The sequence below is a fragment of the Bombina bombina genome, chromosome 2 (assembly GCF_027579735.1).
Source record: "Bombina bombina isolate aBomBom1 chromosome 2, aBomBom1.pri, whole genome shotgun sequence".
In the NCBI taxonomy this organism is placed as follows: Eukaryota; Metazoa; Chordata; class Amphibia; order Anura; family Bombinatoridae; genus Bombina; species Bombina bombina.
Window position 1 is genome coordinate 73,028,258 of NC_069500.1, and position 17,133 is coordinate 73,045,390.

Consider the following 17,133-nt stretch of genomic DNA (forward strand, 5'->3'; position numbering starts at 1 on the left):
GGCAGCAGTGAACTTGTACTTTCGCTATGGTCAGACTCGCATTGATTCCTATGGGATCCAGGGTGGCGGATTGAAAACTAGGTACGCTGGGCCGGAAAAGTGCCGAGCGTACCTGCTAGTTTTTTGATAACTAGCAAAAGTAGTCAGATTGTGCCGCACTTGTGTGCGGAACATCTGGAGTGACGTAAGAATCGATCTGTGTCGGACTGAGTCACAAAATTCTACTTTGGCCGGTCTCTAGCCTTTGATAACTAAGGCGAATCAGCCTCGCCACAAATACGCTGCGGAATTCCAGCGTATTTGAGGTTGACGGCTTGATAACTACCTCCCTATGGCTCTATTTAAATTTTCTTTGAACGCTTGTTCGCTATCGCACGTTGGGGTTTTTGTTTCGCATATTTCGGTCTGCCGGGTTTGCACACTTTAGCTGATCGGGTTAGAACACATCAAGTCTTTTTTGCCTTTTTTACTTACGTCGCTTGCATGTGCATTTCCTCTTTCATTTATGAGTGCGCTGCTAGATGTATGGTGTGCTCAGTTCTTCTGCATACTATATTTAATTTTTATCAGGCCCTATTTAATAATCTGTTTGGAGTGGAAAAGTTTTTTCCCTTGCTTTAAGAACTCTTGAGGAATATAGCCTTATGATTATATATTTCTACTTTATTATATATTCTGATCTATCATGAATCACTCTCTTTCCGTCCCTGAAACCCCTTAGAAGCCAACTCCTCTGAACACTTTCCTACCAATGTGTAATTGTGTATATTGTAAAACTGTTGATATATTGCCTCCAGCTCAGCTATGCAATCCTTGCTTAAATGTTATGATGCATTCCAATCAGACTAATGCTGTTCTAAATTTACCTTCTACTAGTTCTAAGCCTGTATTAAATACTGTTCTGAATACTGGTTCAGTTGAATCATCATCGGAGGGTAAGGGATTTTCTGATGATCAGGAGTCTGTTTCTGATCATGATTCTGATTTATCCTTTTTTTGTTTAAGGTGGATCATATTCTTTCCCGTTTAAAAGAGGAATCTTTAGGCATTCAGGATTCTAAGGTTTGAGGACAAGTCTGTTAATCTTTGAATTTGATTTTGAAACCTTTTATTAAGTTCCCAGAGGTTTTTCATGTACTTGATGCTGTCTCTGAAACAGTTTATAAGGATTGGTCTAAGCCTGGCAGCCCTTTGAATCCTTCTGCTAGATTTAGAAAGATGTATCCTTTGCTGGCATCTAACGTTGAGCTTTGGGAAACAGTTCTTGAAGTGGATGGTGCTGTTTCTACTTTGGCTAGGTGTACTGTTTTTCCATTTTGAAGATAGTACTTTTTTCAAGGATCATATGGATAGGAAATTAGAATTCTTTCAAAGAAGGGCTTTTCAGCAAGTTGGTTTTCTTTATAGGCCTGCAGTTAGCCTGTCCTGTGTAGCTGCAGCTTCATCTATTTGGCTGGATAATCTGTGGGCAGTTTTCTGCTTGCAAGGATATTCTTAACCTTTTAGGTTTGTTGAAATATGCTAATGCTTTTATTTGTGATGCAGTTATAGACATAATACAGATTAATTCTTAGTATGTCTTTAGCAGTCCTTTCCAGAAGGACTTTATGGCTTAAATCCTGGTCAGCTGACATAGTGTCTAAGTCCAGACTTTTATCTCTATCTTTCGAGGAATATGTTGTTTGATTCTGGATTAGATTCTGTTATTTTTACTGTGACTTAGACTTGTGCGCAATCGAACAATTCGGTTCGCTTCGTTTCAATTTGGGTTGTGAAAATTTGATTAGAGACATGATTCGTAATAATTCGGTATGTGTCGGTAATTCGGTTTCTGAATTTATTCGTGTTGTTCCAAATTTTGAAATTCGGATGCATTTGAAACCGTTATTATTATTATTGTCGGACCAAATCTTTATTACGGACCGAAACGTTATTTCTAACTAATGTTCAAGCGATTGCTGAAACAAAATTATGTTAAACCACCGCCGCCACTAAATAAAGCTATTAACCCCTAAATCGCCGTCCCCCCACATCACTAACACTACCTAAACCTATTAACCCCTAAACCGCCGCCCCCACATTGTCGACACTAACTTAATAACAAAATAAAGTTATTAACCCCCAAACCGCAGTTCCTGACATCGCCGACACTACCTAAACCTATTAACCCCTAAACCGCACCCCCAGATTGCCAACACTACCTAAACCTATTAACCCCTAAACCACCATTCCCAAACATTGCCAACACTAAATAAATCACTAAATAAAGTATTAACCCCTAAACTGCCGTTCCCCGACATCCCCGACACTAACTAAAACTTTTAACCCCTAAACTGCACCCCCCCACATTGCCAACTCTACCTAAACCTATTAACCCCTAAAGCGCAATTCCCAAACATCGCCAACACTAACTTAACCTATTAACCCCTAAACCACAGTTCCCCAACATCCCCAACACTATCTAAACCTATTAACCCGTAAACCGCACCCCCCCACATCACCAAGACTAACTAAACCTATTAATTAACACCTAAACCGCTGGCCCCCACATCGCAACAACCTAAATTAAACTATATTAACCCCTAAACCTAACCCTAACTCTCAACCTAACACCCCTAACTTTAACATAATTTAAATAGACCTAAATTAAAGTTTAAATTATTAACTTAATATATAATACCTTAAATTTATATAAATACCTTTAAATCTATAAATACAAAGTAACTTACCTGTCAAATAAAACCTAAGCTAGCTACAATATACCTAATAGTTATATTGTAGCTAGCTTAGGTTTTATTTTTATTTGACAGGTAAGTTTGTATTTATTTTAACTAGGTAGACTAGCTAGTAAAAAAAATAGCCAATAGGAATGAGAGCTGCTTAAATCCTATTGGCTGATTCAAATTTTTCAGCCAATAGGAATGCAATGGTACCCCCAGCATAAAAGGGGTTCCTTGCATTTCAATCCTCAGTGTGCGGTGGACGATCGCATGAAGAGGACCTCCACATCTGATCATTGGTCCTCCTCCCGGATTTCAGCCTGGACCTCCACCACCGTGCATCGCCGCTACGCCTCCGCGCATTGCAGATCCGCCTCCTCAGGGATGAAGAAGATGCCGGTCCTGCGATGGATGATGATGGAGCCGCCTGGATGAAGATGGAGCCGCCAGGATGAAGATCGTTCAAGCGGGACTTCAACAACTGAGAGTACCTAAAAAGGGGTTAGTGTTAGGTTTTTTTAAGGTTTTTTGGCGTGGTTTTTTTATATTAGGGTGGGCACTCTTAAATGAGCTGAATGCCCTTTTAAGGGCAGTAAAAGAGCTGAATGCCCTTTTCAGGACAAAGTCCATACAAATGTCCTTTTCAGGGCAATGGGTAGATTAGGTTTTTTAGATAGTTTTTTTTATTTTGTGGGTTTGGAGGGGTGGGGTTTGTAATGTTAGTGGGTCTTTGTATTTATCTGTGAGCAAAAGAGCTGATTTCTTTATTATTATAGATTAGGGTTTTTATTTTGGGGTGTTTTTTTTTAAATGGGTATTAGAATAGGAATAATTTTTATTATTTTTGATAATTCGTTTGTTATTTTGTATAATGTTTTTTTGTTTTGGGGTGATTTTTTTTTTAGAATAGCCATTTTTTATTTTTAATGAGCAGCAAATGGAATGGTAGATTAGGTTTAACTTTATTTTTAATTTGTGGGTTTGGGGGTGGGGCTTGTAATTTTAGTGATTCTTTGTGTTTTTATTTTGTAGGAAAAGAGCTGATGGTAGTTAATTATAGATTAGGATTTTTTTTTTTTTTAAAAAAAAGGAGTATTAGAATAGGAATAATTTTTATTGTTTTGGATAATTTTGTTGGTTATTTTTTGTAATGGTAGTTTTTTTTTATTTTTTGTAATTTTAGTGTTTTTTTATTTTTTGGAATGGTAGGTTTTAGTGTAAGGCAGCTTAGATTTAATTTTTATTTCACATGTAAGTTTGTATTTATTTTAACTAGGTAGTTATTAAGTAGTTAATAACTATTTTTTATTAACTAGTCTACCTAGTTAAAATAAATATCTTACCTGTGAAATAAAAATAAAATCTAAGCTAGCTACAATATAACTATTATTTATATTGTAGCTAGCTTAGGTTTTATTTCACAGGTAAGTTACTTTGTATTTGGATTTAAATAGGTATTATTTAGTTAATAATTGTATCTTTAATTTAGTTATATTTTAATTATATTAACGTTAGGGGATGTTAGGGTTAGGTTTAAAGTTAGGGGGTGTTAGGTTTAGGGGTCACTATAGTTTAATTTAGGTTGTTGCGATGCGGGGGCCGGCAGTTTAGGGGTTAATAGGTTTAGTTAGTAATGGCGATGTTTTGGAACAGCGGTTTAGGGGTTAATAGGTTTAGTTAGTGTTGGTGAGTTGGGGGGGTAAGGTTTAGGGGTTAATAGCTTTATTTAGTGGTGCAATCTGGGGGGGTTGCGGTTTAGGGGTAAATAGGTTTAGTTAGTGTCAGCGATGTTTCGGAAAGGCGGTTTAGGGGTTAATAGGTTTAGTTAGTGTTGGCGATGTGGGGGGGGGTGCAGTTTAGGGGTTAATAGGTTTAGTTCTTGTAAGTGATGTGTGGGGGAATGCGGTTTAGGGGTTAATAGGTTTGTTCGTGTCGGCAATGTGTGTGGGGGTGCGGTTTAGTGGTTAATATGTTTAGTTCATGTCGGCGAAGTTTTGGGTCGGCGGTTTAGTGGTCAATAAGTTTAGTTAGTGTCAGCGATGTCGGGGAACAGTGGTTTAGGGGTTAATACCTTTATTATACTTAGAGTTAGTGTCGGGGAACTGCGGTTTAGGAACAATAAAAAATTCCGAATATGAATAATGGATCCGAAAATTTGGAAACGAATTAATTTATTTTCAGAATTTTTCGGAATTTTTCGATGCATCTGAATTGCAGAATCGGCCAAAATTCGTCCAAATTCCGAATTTGTCTGAAACGAAATGCACATGTCTACTGTGACTGGTGGCAAGGGAACTATTCTTCCCCAGGACAAGAAGTCTAAGGGTAAATTTAAAGCTTCTAATTGTTTTCTTTCCTTTCATAAGAACAAGGAACATCATTTTTGTTCCTCTTCTCGGAAACAAGGATATTGCATATTTGCATGGAAGCCAAGTTCAATCTGGAACAGATCTAAGCAGTCTAAGAAACCTGCTCCCTCTACCAAGGTGCGGTCCTCAATCCAGATACTCTGGTAGAGGGCAGAGTACACAATTTTCAGCAGGCTTGGTCTGTTCAGGATCCATAAACCTCCCAGAGGAAGGTTTCTTCTGTCTTATGCTCTAAAGGCTCCTTTGAAAGCAAGAGCTTTCTTTCAGTCTGTCTCAGATCTGGAATCTATGGAAGTCATTCTAGTTACAATTTTGGAATAAGGTTTGGGTTTTTATTCAAATTTCTTCATTGTTCCAAAGAAGGAAGAAACTTTCAGGCGGGTTCTGGATTTAAAGGGCCTGTATAAATGTCTCAGAGTTCCAACTTTCTTTTTTTTTTTAAATATATTTATTGTACATAGCCAAAAATAAAACAGAATATGTAAATCAAAGCAATTAATGTGACGCAGGACGGGAATGTATTTAAACCTTTATAGTATCAGTAAATACGAATACATATATAGATCGGATAGATAATACCTTATCAAAAAAAAAAAAAAGAACCACAAAGGAGGAAAATAAAAACAATTATGCATGTTTCCATCCTAAGAACCCCCTGGATGATATACATGACTATAAAAGCTGAGAAATTTCGGCTATTTTTTTTTTTTTATCCTATAGAGTTAAAAATAATATCAACACCAAGAAAAAGAAGAAAAATTAAAAGAGGAAAGAAGAAAAAAAAAAAAGGGGGGGGGGAAGAATTAGAGGGTCCTCCCAGGATCCGCAAGAATCAGTAACCTAGGTCCTACAAAAGATTCTTACATCAAATTTTATTCAATTTCCCTGTAGTTTCTGATCCAGGTGTGTGGATACCAGACAGAATCTGCCCTTGTAGTTGAATAGAATATGTCTTAATGATAGGTGCCTATCCTATCAAGAACTTTTTAATTCTTTTTTCAGATACCTGATGGAGATGAAAAGATTAATATATAATCTGGGCTTGAATATCCCGAAAGATTTGGGCCAAACTAGGTGGACGCTTAGCAATCCAGTTTTTGAAGATGTTATATCTCACAATCAGTATAATAGTATTTAAAATGTGTATTTTTGGGCAAGCCCTGGGGTTGGGAAGCCAGAAAAACTGTATCTTCCAGAAAGAAAGAGAAAGCCCCTTCATAGACTCTATTAAAACTGTATTGAATTTTCTGCCATAGTTGCAGAATTTTAGGACAAAACCATAGCATGTGTGGAAGGTCCGCTCTGGCATAAGAACAACGGGCACACGTAAACACTTTGTTCGGGTAAAAATTTGTCAATTTAGATGGGGATAAATAGCAGTTATTTAATAATTTAATGTGAGATTCCTTCCAACTAACCGAGATGGGGTATCTAGCCATGATGGAGAGACTATTAGCTATCTTCTCTCGATCAATTGTAGGAATAAAGGATAGCCAAAAGTTAATTACTTTATCACCCGCTAGTATACCTTATTTAGTAAGCATGATGTCAGAAATTAAAGAAATCGAAGCATCCCCAGCTATATATTTTTGGATGCAGATCTTGACCTCGGACAACTCAGACCTAATAGACGAGTACCATTTTTGAGAACAGATAAAATAGCGTATTTGAAAATACGCAAACCGGTTCACCCTCAGCAGAGAAAATTGTTGAACAAGAGTCTTCCAAGGAAGCACCTGATATTCACTATTCAACAATTGATAGATATCTTTGAGACCTTTATGCTGCCATTCAGAAAAAGAGAAATCAATTCTTAAGAGATGGCAAAACTTTTGCCACACCAGGATTATATTTCTAAATGACTGAAGGGTAGAATCTTTTAAGGGAAGAATATGCAAAGGACAATGCAGAAGGGCTTTCAAAGACCATGGGGTGACCAGATGTGATTCTATATCAAAGAAAGTGACCAAATTAGTTTGGGCAATCCAGTCAATAGCTAGTTTAAGCAGCATGGCCCAATTATAAAGTCTAAAATTGGGGAGAGCTTAAACCAGAGTCAGAATATTTTTGTGACAATCTATTAAGAGAAAAACGTAATTTTTTAGGCCAGCTTACTCAAATCTTTATTTAAAATAATAAGTGGCAGATTTTGAAAAGAATATAGGATCCGAGGAAAGATTATAGTTCTGATTAGATTAATGGAAGCTGTGATGGATAAAGGGAAGGCAACCCATAGCTCAAGATCTTCTTTGATCTTTTGAAAGAGAGATCTAAAGTTTGCCTGATACCAATGTTTAGGGTTTTATGGATTTCTAGGCCAAGATATTTGATGGCATTGACTATGCCAAACAAAGTATTTGGTTGTTCTGTGTCTTGTTTTCCAAGCCACATAAGATCGCTCTTCTCCATATTAATTTTATAACCTGCAAAGGAGCTAAATTCATTTAGCACGTATATTACTTTAGGATTAGGAATTGTATCAAATGTATTATTCAAAAATATTAAAATGTAATCTGCGTAAAGTAATATTTTTAGACTTTGAATCCCGACTGGGATCCCTGGCAAAACCTCTCTCAACATTACTGCCAGGGGCTCAAGAGCGATATTAAACAGAAGAGGTGAAAGGGGGCAACCCTGTCTTGTTCCCCTCTGTAGAATTATTTTACGAGACAAGGTACGGTTAACAAGAAGGAATGACACCGGATTACGATAGATTTTTTGAATAAACTGAAGAAAATTATTAAAAAAGCCAAATTTCGCAAGCGTTGTAAAAGATGCATCCAAGAAATGCTGTCAAAAGCTTTGCCAGCATCTAAGGTAAGAACTGCTATATCTTTAAGATCACTCCTATCTTTAAATTGGTCACAATTCCAAATATAATCAACTAAAGTAATTAATTTCCGAATATTTTTGGAAGAGCTCTGCGCTGTCATGAACCCGGCCTGATCAGAATGGATGAGTTTATCTAGACAATAAACTAATTTCCGAGCTATAATAGAGGCTAAAATTTTATAATCAGCATTGAGTACCGAAATGGGCCAATACGAGGCTGGATCTTCAGGATTCTTACCTTTTTTAAAAAATTAAAGAAATATTAGCAGCAGAAAACATTGTAGATATCGAATTGTCAGATATATAATAGCTATTATACAGCTTTTCTAGCACTGGAATAACTTCTTCAGCCAAGCTTTTATAAAATTCGGCTGGAAACCCATCAGGGCCAGCTGCTTTATTAAGTTTATATAGATCTATTGCTTTGCTGATTTCTTCTATTATCATAGGAGCATTGAGAAATTCTAGCTCCTCTTGCTGTATCCTAAGTAGGATAATCTGAGACCAAAACTTCTCTTGGTTAAGGCAATTAAACTCACCTTCAGCATATAATTGTTGATAATATTTAAAGAAGACTCCACATATCTCTTCCGTATCTGTATAACGATTAACACCAGTGTATGACAGGTATAAAATTCTTCTTTTTCCTAGCTTTGACCAATCTGGCAAGATTTTTGGCTGAACTGCCATGAAAGCTCCTAAAATATAAATTCATTTTAATCTCTTCTTCTTGATGTTGTTGCAATAGGAATGCATCTATTTCCTTCCTCAGATCAATGCATTTATTCCAATTAAGAATTGAACGGGTACTATGATATTTTTTAAAAGCATTTTTAACTTGATTAGTTAATTGTATATCACGAGCCCATTTTTTCTTATTTCGAACATCAAGATAAGCCTTAATATCCCCACAAAAAATGATTTTGACGCCTCCCAAAAGATTTCTATTTTGTGAAGATATGAAATATTGTGCGTACAATAATCCTTCCATTTTTGTTTTATCCATAAAAGAACCTAGGATTATTATATAAGTGTTGAGGATAAAAAAACGTGGGAGCTTTTAGTTTAAACCTATCCTGGAAATAAAAAGCTAAAGAAATAATCGAGTGGTCCAAGATCAAGATCTCCCCAATTCCTACCTCAATTTTACAAATCGACAATGATTCAGAAATAATCCGGGAGAAGCTATCCGGGAGAATGTTCTATGAGCTTTGGATTCACATGTGAAACATTGCGTGTCAGGATTTAATTGCTAAATATCAATAACCTGAAATTTTTGACAGAGTCTAGAAAAATATTTTGAACTTGTCCAGTTCTGGGCATAACGTCATGTTGAAATCTCCACCGAGTATCAGGTTCTCTTTAATATAAGGAAAAAATGTAACCTTAATATTCTGCCAGAACTCGTTACTAAATTTATTTGGCTCGTAAATATTACAGAGAATGAATTTAGTATTATTTATAAGAATATGTAATATAATAAGCCTCGAAGTAGAATCCGTCTCCACCTATAAGATTTTATAATCAAGAGATTTATTAATCAATATAGCTACACCACATTTCCTCCTTCTAGCTGAGGAGGTGATTACCTCGCCTACCCATTTTGTCTTAAGTTTAATGGCTTCCTGATCTTTAAGATGAGTCTCCTGCAGAAATGAAATAATAAATAATAAAGGAATAAGTGCTAGGATGGTTTATTCAGCTAAAATTATAGTTGAGCACAGTGGGTATCGGCTGGTCTTCTCAGAGGCCGAAGAGGTAAAAGAGTTCCTGGAAGATAAGTGAGATACTTGGCCTATTTGTTTATTTTTTGCCTTATCAGAAAGCAAACAGAATGTTTTTCATAATTGATGTATATTGTCCCCTAAGCCTAAGGGGTATTAAATTGTTTATTACTAGACTACATTTATCACTTTTATGTTGAAATATGTTGTTAAGAATGTTTTTTCCCCTCTTTAATGAGATAGGGGTGTCTCCTTCTACCCCCCACTTTTTTTTCTTCCCCCATGGTCTGTGGGTCGTTATGATACATTTTTAGTATATTGATTTTAAAATTCTATCTTAGAACGTAGGAGGGATTTCTTCTCCTATGAACCGTAAAATGATTATAAAATTATTGGCTAAAGCTAAACCAGAGTTCCAACTTTCAAGTTGCAAACTATTCAGACTATTCTGCCTTTAGTGTAGCAAGCAACAAAAGGTATTCCAGCCTCCAATTTTTTTTTAAAAGATATTTTCTTACATGGGGTCCTCAGAAATAGAACATACAACGTTTCATAGCCTGCTTAATCATGTATTGTATCTTTGGACTTGGCAGGTCCTACATTCCGTACCCCACAAGCCTAAGAATCAGTGTGCTGTTTTCCAAACCTTTTTTAATTTAGTGTAGCAAGGTCAGTTTTTGTCCACAATAGATTTAAAGGATGCTTATCTTCATATTCCTATTCACAGGGATCATTAACAGTTTCTAAGGTTTGCCTTTCTAGACAAACATTTTCAGTTTGTTGCTCTTCCATTTGTTCTGGCTAGTACTCTAGGATATTTTAAAAGGTTCTGGGTACCCTCTTGGCAGTGATAAGAGCCTAGGGTATTGCAGTTTTTCTTTACCTGGATGGTATCTTGTTTCAAGCAAGCTCCATTTTTTTAATTTAGCAGTATCTCTCACCCACAGACTTGTGTTTGTTTCTTCAGCAGCATGGTTGGAAGATCAATTTCCAAAGGGCTCTCTTGTTCCCTAGTCAAGAGTCACTTTTCTGGGTGTACAAATAGATTCAGTCTCTATGAGACTATCTTTGGCTGAGCTAATAAGGATGAAGCAGGTTGCAGCTTGTTCAAATCTTCAGTCTGTTCTATGTACTTCAGAAACCCTTTGTATGGAAGTTTTAAGCCTAATGATTGCTTCATCAGATGCTATTCCATTTGCTCATTTTTGTCTCTTCAGCTTTTCATGCTTTGGCAAGGGAGCAGGGATCATACTCAGCTTTTCCAGAAAATCTGTGTGGATTTCAAAACAAGACAGTCCCTGTCTTGGTGGCTGGATCATCATGTTATTGTTCAGGGGGCTTCTTTTGTTTGCCTTCCTGGACTCTTATGACGACAGATGCAAGTCTTTCAGATTGGGGTTCAGTCTTGGGGTCTCAGCACAGGGAGCATGGTCTCCTCAGGAGGCAAGGTTACCAATAAATAATTTGGAACTCTGTGCAATTTTCAGGGCCCTCCAGAGTTGACCCCTGTTGAAAAGCGAGTCTAATCTGTGCTTTCAGTCAGACAATGTTACAGCAGTAGCAAATATCAATAATCAGGGGGGAACTCATAGTTCCCTAGCCATGAAGGAGGTATTTCAAATTCTCATTTAGATTCCTATTTTAAAACTGTTGCTAAAACCTCTGAGGTTTCTCTTATTCCAGATGTCTCTGAGGTGTTATGCGTGCGGGCAACCTGGCCACATCCAACTGCACTACCCTCCTGCCCAGCAGCCTAGAAACCTCTCACCGGCCCAGTGGGGAAGCACTCCAGCCAGGACCTATCAAGCCGCTGCCCCCTGGGTGTATGCAGTAAGTCCTGCCAACTATGTCGAACGGGCAGAGGAAAAATTTGGCTTACATGAAGTCAGCCTTGTGACCATAGATAACCACTGGCACCATCGCCAGGACATCTGGGTCAATAGGCAGGCGGCCCAGGAATTAAGGGACACTGGAGCCACCATCTCCCTGATCCAACCCCACCTGGTCCACTTCTCCGGCCGAACAGGGAGGACCATTGCTGTTCAGGTAGCTGGATGGTGCCGTATTGGAGATCATACTACCCCTCTGAAAACCAAGCTAACTATGAACCGGGTGAAGGAGCGCATCCTTGCTCGCTATGGACTCACGCTGGAGGCACACCAGTTGAAATTCAGAGAACTTCAGAGACAAGAGGGGCAGCCATATACTGAGTGGGCCCACCAGTAAGCCCAGTTCTTGGACTCTTGGATCACTGGTTGCCACATAACCACCCTTGATGAAGTGGTGCAGCTCATTCTTTTGGAGCAATTCTACAACCGCACCCTGGCCGAGATACGGGACTGGGTAAAGGACAACCAACCAACAACAACTGACCAAGCAGCCACCATGGCAGATCAGTATGTGGATGCCCGGTGGAAGGCTACCCCAGATCCCCAGCCAGTAACATCAACTTCAACCCCTGCCCATCTTCAAGCAGCTCCCTGACCACCCCAGGCCCGACTGGCCCCTGTTACCCATGGCCGGGACCAATAACGCCCAGCGGTGTTATGCGTGCGGGCAACCTGGCCACATCAAACTGCACTACCCTCCTGCCCAGCAGCCTAGAAACCCCTCACCGGCCCAGTGGGGAAGCACTCCAGCCAGGACCAAGCCACTGCCCCCTGCGTGTATGCAGTGGGTCCTGCCAACTATGTCGAACGGGCAGAGGAAAAATTTGGCTTCTTACATGAAGTCAGCCTTGTGACCATAGATAACCACTGGCACCATCGCCAGGACATCTGGGTCAATAGGCAGGCGGCCCAGGAATTAAGGGACACTGGAGCCACCATCTCCCTGATCCAACCCCACCTGATCCCCTTCTCCGGCCGAACAGGGAGGACCATTGCTGTTCGGGTAGCTGGATGGTGCCGTATTGGAGATCCCCACAGCCTGGGTACACCTGATCTGGGGAGCCGGCTCCTGTGGTGTGGAGGTGGGCATTATGCAACAGCTACCTACCTGCCTAGGTCTTGTTGGGGAATAACCTCGGCCACCTTGTCTCAGCCTTTGTGGGGGATAACTCCCTGGATACCTACCCAGTAACAACCCACCAGCAGGCCAGGAGCCAAGACACCACACCAATTCCAGGGACACAGGGGAGACGTTCTGCGTCAACTCTTACTTTTCCCCAACCTATCCCCCTGACCAACCCTCCTGGGCCCGGGGGGAGCGTTTCCAGTGGGAGAAAGGGCTCCTGTACCGGATCTCCGAGAGGAGAAAAGGGCCGGTGCCCAAGCGACAGCTGGTTGTACAGAGGAAGTTTTGGTCTGACGGATAGGGCATGATATTCCCCTAGGTGGACATTTAGGAAAGTCCATGACCCACCACCGCCTGACCCAAACCTTTTTCTAGCCAGGGGTTACAACAGATATGGGAGATTACTGTCTTGCGAAGTGTGCCAGAAAATAAAGAAGACCGGGGACCATACTAAAGCCCCCCTGCACCCCCTCCACATTATTGATGAACCCTTTAGCAGGGTGGCAGTAGACATAGTGGTTTTGTTAGCTCAACCCAGCCCCTCAGGGAAAAGGTACATCCTTACCATAGTGGACTATGCCACTCGATACCCAGAGACAATCCCTTTGGCCAATATCCAGACGGAGACAGTAGCAGATCCAATGTCCGGATATTCACCAGGGTAGGCTTCCCCCGGGAAGGTGATCTCCGACCAGGGAACACAGTTCACTGCGGAAATCACCCAGCAGTTATGGAGATTGTGTGGGATCAAACCCCTGCACAGTGCCCAATACCATCCCCAGACGAATGGGCGATGTGAGATTTTCAACAGGACCCTAAAGCAGCTGCTTAGGATGTTCTCAGCCACTCACAAGGACTGGGAAAGATTCCTGCTGCACCTCCTCTTTGCATAAAGAGAGGTGCCCCAGGAATCCACTGGCTTCGCCCCCTTTGAGTTAGTATATGGCTGGAAGATAAGGGGACACCTTGACTTTTTAAGAGTCCACTGGAAAGGGACTACAGGAGGGGAAGAACACTCCATTGTGGGTACGTTCTGCAACTCAGGGACCAACTGAAAGATCTCGCCGACAGGGTGAGAGAGAACCTTCAGGTCACCCAACGTAAACAGAAACAATTGTACGACCGGAATGCTTATACCAGAACCGTAACAGTAGGGCAGAAGGTCCTAGCCTTGAAGCCTGTCAAAACGGACAAGCTAAAGGGCTCTTTGCAGGGACCTTATCGGGTCAAATGCTCAGATGACCAGGTCTGCTGGACCTTTCATGTGAACATGTTAAAGGCATACATAGAAAGGGCCAAGGATGTGGCTGCTATCTGTGCCCCGGTGGTGGAGGACTCTGAGAGCCTTCCTATGCTGGAGCTCCTCAGACAAAGTGAGACCCCCCAAGGAGTAGCCGACATACACCTAGACGAGAGGTTAGGGACTGGACAGGGGCAGCAAATCCGGCAACTTCTGGAAGACACACGAGATCTGTTCTCTACTGTCCCTGGGTACACCACAGTGGCCATACAGAGAGTGGAGACCCCAGGACAGGCTCCCCTGCGACAGGTAGCATACAGGGTCCCAGAGGCAGTCAGGGACATCATGCACCATGAGCTCCGGGGAATATTGGACCTAGGTGTTGTTGAACCATCCAATAGTCCCTGGGCTTCCCCGGTGGTCCTGGTACTCAAGAAGGATGGGACTACCTGGTTCTGCAATGACTACTGTAAGCTCAATGACAGAACCACCACTGGTGCTTACCCTATGCCCCGAGTCGAAGACCTATTAGACAGAATTTCCCTTGGCAACTTCTTGACCACCCTTGACCTCTGCAAGGGATACTGGCAGATCCCTTTAGACCCTGAGTCTGTCCCCAAGTGTGCCTTCATCACCCCCTTTGGCCTCTATCAGTTCAAAGTCATGCCGTTTGGGATGAAGAACGCTTCATCCACCTTCCAAAGGATGGTGGATCTCCTTCTGGATGGCCTCCAGGACTATGCCTGTGCATACCTGGATGACATCGCCATCTATAGTGACACCTGGGAGGACCATTTGGTCCACCTCAGCATCGTTTTAGATCGCCTCAGAGCCGACGGGCTGACCTTGAAGCCTGACAAGTGCACCATCGGGTGCTTGGAGGTCCAGTACCTGGGCCACTGAGTGGGCTGCAGGAAGAAGCGACTAGAGCTGGCTAAGGTTGAAGCAGTGGCCAACTGGCTCACCCCCAGGACCAAAACCCAAGTGCTTGCTTTCCTAGGAACCGCAGGTTACTACCAGAAATTTGTCCCCAATTATAGTGCCCTAGATAAACCCCTGACCAACCTGACCCATAGACGACTGCCCCGACAGGTCCTGTGGTCTCTCAAGTGCAAATCTGCCTTCCAGAACCTTAAGTCTGCCTTAATCTCTGCTCCAGTACTGGCAGCTCCTAACCCCACCAAACGTTTTTGTGTCCACACAGATGCCTCTGGGTTGGTAGCAGTGTTAAGCCAGGTGGATGAAGAAGGGCAGGACCACCCCATAGCCTACATCAGTAGGAAGCTGTTACCCAGAGAAGTAGGCTACATGGCAGTGGAAAAAGATTGTCTGGCCCTACCTTTATGGGAGGCCCTTCACCGTCCTCACAGAACACCCCCCTTGTATGGCTTAACAGAGTTTTTGGGGACAATGGAAGACTGCTGTGGTGGAGTTTAGCCCTGCAGCCCTTTAACTTTGACATTCAGTTCAGGCCAGGAAAAAGCAATGGGAACGCTGATGGACTTTCCCGGCAGACTGAAGTGGCATAAGCTCCTCGGACAGTCCCAGGCCGACCAGTTTGTGGATCTAGCCAGGTCTGCCGAACTGGAAGGGGGGAGTTGTCATGGATACCAGACTGCAAGGGTTAAACTTCTACCCCCCTTCCACCTACCCCCCCTTGTGTTTCTCCCCAAATTTGAGCGATTGGGAGTATTTGCAATTGCCCAGACCTTCCCTTAGTTGTATTTTTGTGTTTGAACCTCATCTTGGAAGAGCTGGTCTCTGACCGCCACATCCCTCTTCGGGCCGGGCCGGGCACATGGAACTGCCGGTCGGCTGAAATAGCTAGGATTCCCGGTGTCCTTTAACACAGGTCGTTCCAGTGGCTCCTTGTCCCAGAGCGCAGCTCTTTTGGGGATTGTTATCCCATGGGAAGGGCAAGAGGCAGGGGGTGATTGGTGGAAGGGAGCCCCCCTGGGAACTGGGGGTCCCAGACCCCCCCTTTAAAACCCTCTTCCCAGGGACCTTCCCAGTGTATGTTTGGTCATCCACAGCCCCGGCCCCCAGCCATGGATCATGTCGCTTTTTGGACTGTAGCAGCTGGGGACCAAGGGCTTTCCAACGACACCCTGGAAGTGCCCCGCTCCCCTGGGATCACCCCGAATGCACCATTCATTTACCGCTGGACACTGGAAGGACATGGGGTTCTATGGAGGCGCCAGACTGTCTGGAGGGGCTGGAATGGCGGGAGATTTGAGGGACTGATAAGGCTCTTATCAAGATGAGTTTGTGTATAAATGTTTTTACAAATAAAGTGTACTTCGTATTTCCACCTGAATGCTAGTCTGTCTAGTTATTTGGGTGGGTTCTACTAGAATAACTTTCTCTGCTTCATAGCGGCAGGTTCCAGGTATCGGGAGGATCCTTTGGCGGAGCTACCCAGTTGGGGTAGCCGGAATCTGTCACAGGGCCATTTCCACGCTGGCTAAGGGTACTACTATCCGTTCTGAAGACAGCACTTTTTTTAAGGACCCTTTCTTGGAAGGGGCTTTCTGAAAGAAGGTTATTTGTTTAGGTCTGTTATCTCTATTGGTGATGTAACTGCTGCTTCTTTCTGGTTGACTTTTCTTTCAGAACAGTGTTCTAATGATTCTGCCAGTGAAGATCTTTCCTTTTACTCAAGAGTGCAAATTCCTTTATTTGTGATGCTGTATTTGATCTTATTAAAATCCATGTCAAAAGCATGTCCTTACAGGTCTTTCTAGAAGACCTTAATGGGATACCAAACCCATTTTTCTTTCTTTCATGATTCAGATAGAGCATGCAATTTTAACAAACTTTCTAATTTACTCCTATTATCAATATTTCTTTGTTCTCTTGCTATCTTTATTTGCAAAGCAGGAATGTAAAGCTTAGGAGCCAGACCATTTTTGGTTCAGAACGCTGGATAGCCTCGCTTATTGGTTGCTACATTTAGTCCTGGTCAGCTGATATGGTGTCTAAATCCAGATTATTTTGGATATTGAAGTAACTAGTTCTTTTGACTTTAAAAACTAGCTAACATTTCAATTCTGCTTATTTATCTTCTGTGGTTTCTTCAGAGGTTTTTTTCCAGTTCCTGATACTAGGGAATGGAATAGGCTGTGAATTTTCTTTTAGTCCTTCTTTAAGGTTTTTAAATTGTATTCTTTGTCGGCAGTTAGTTTTCAGTTTTGAGTAAAGATTCCCCAAGTTAATGGGGTTATCTCTACTCC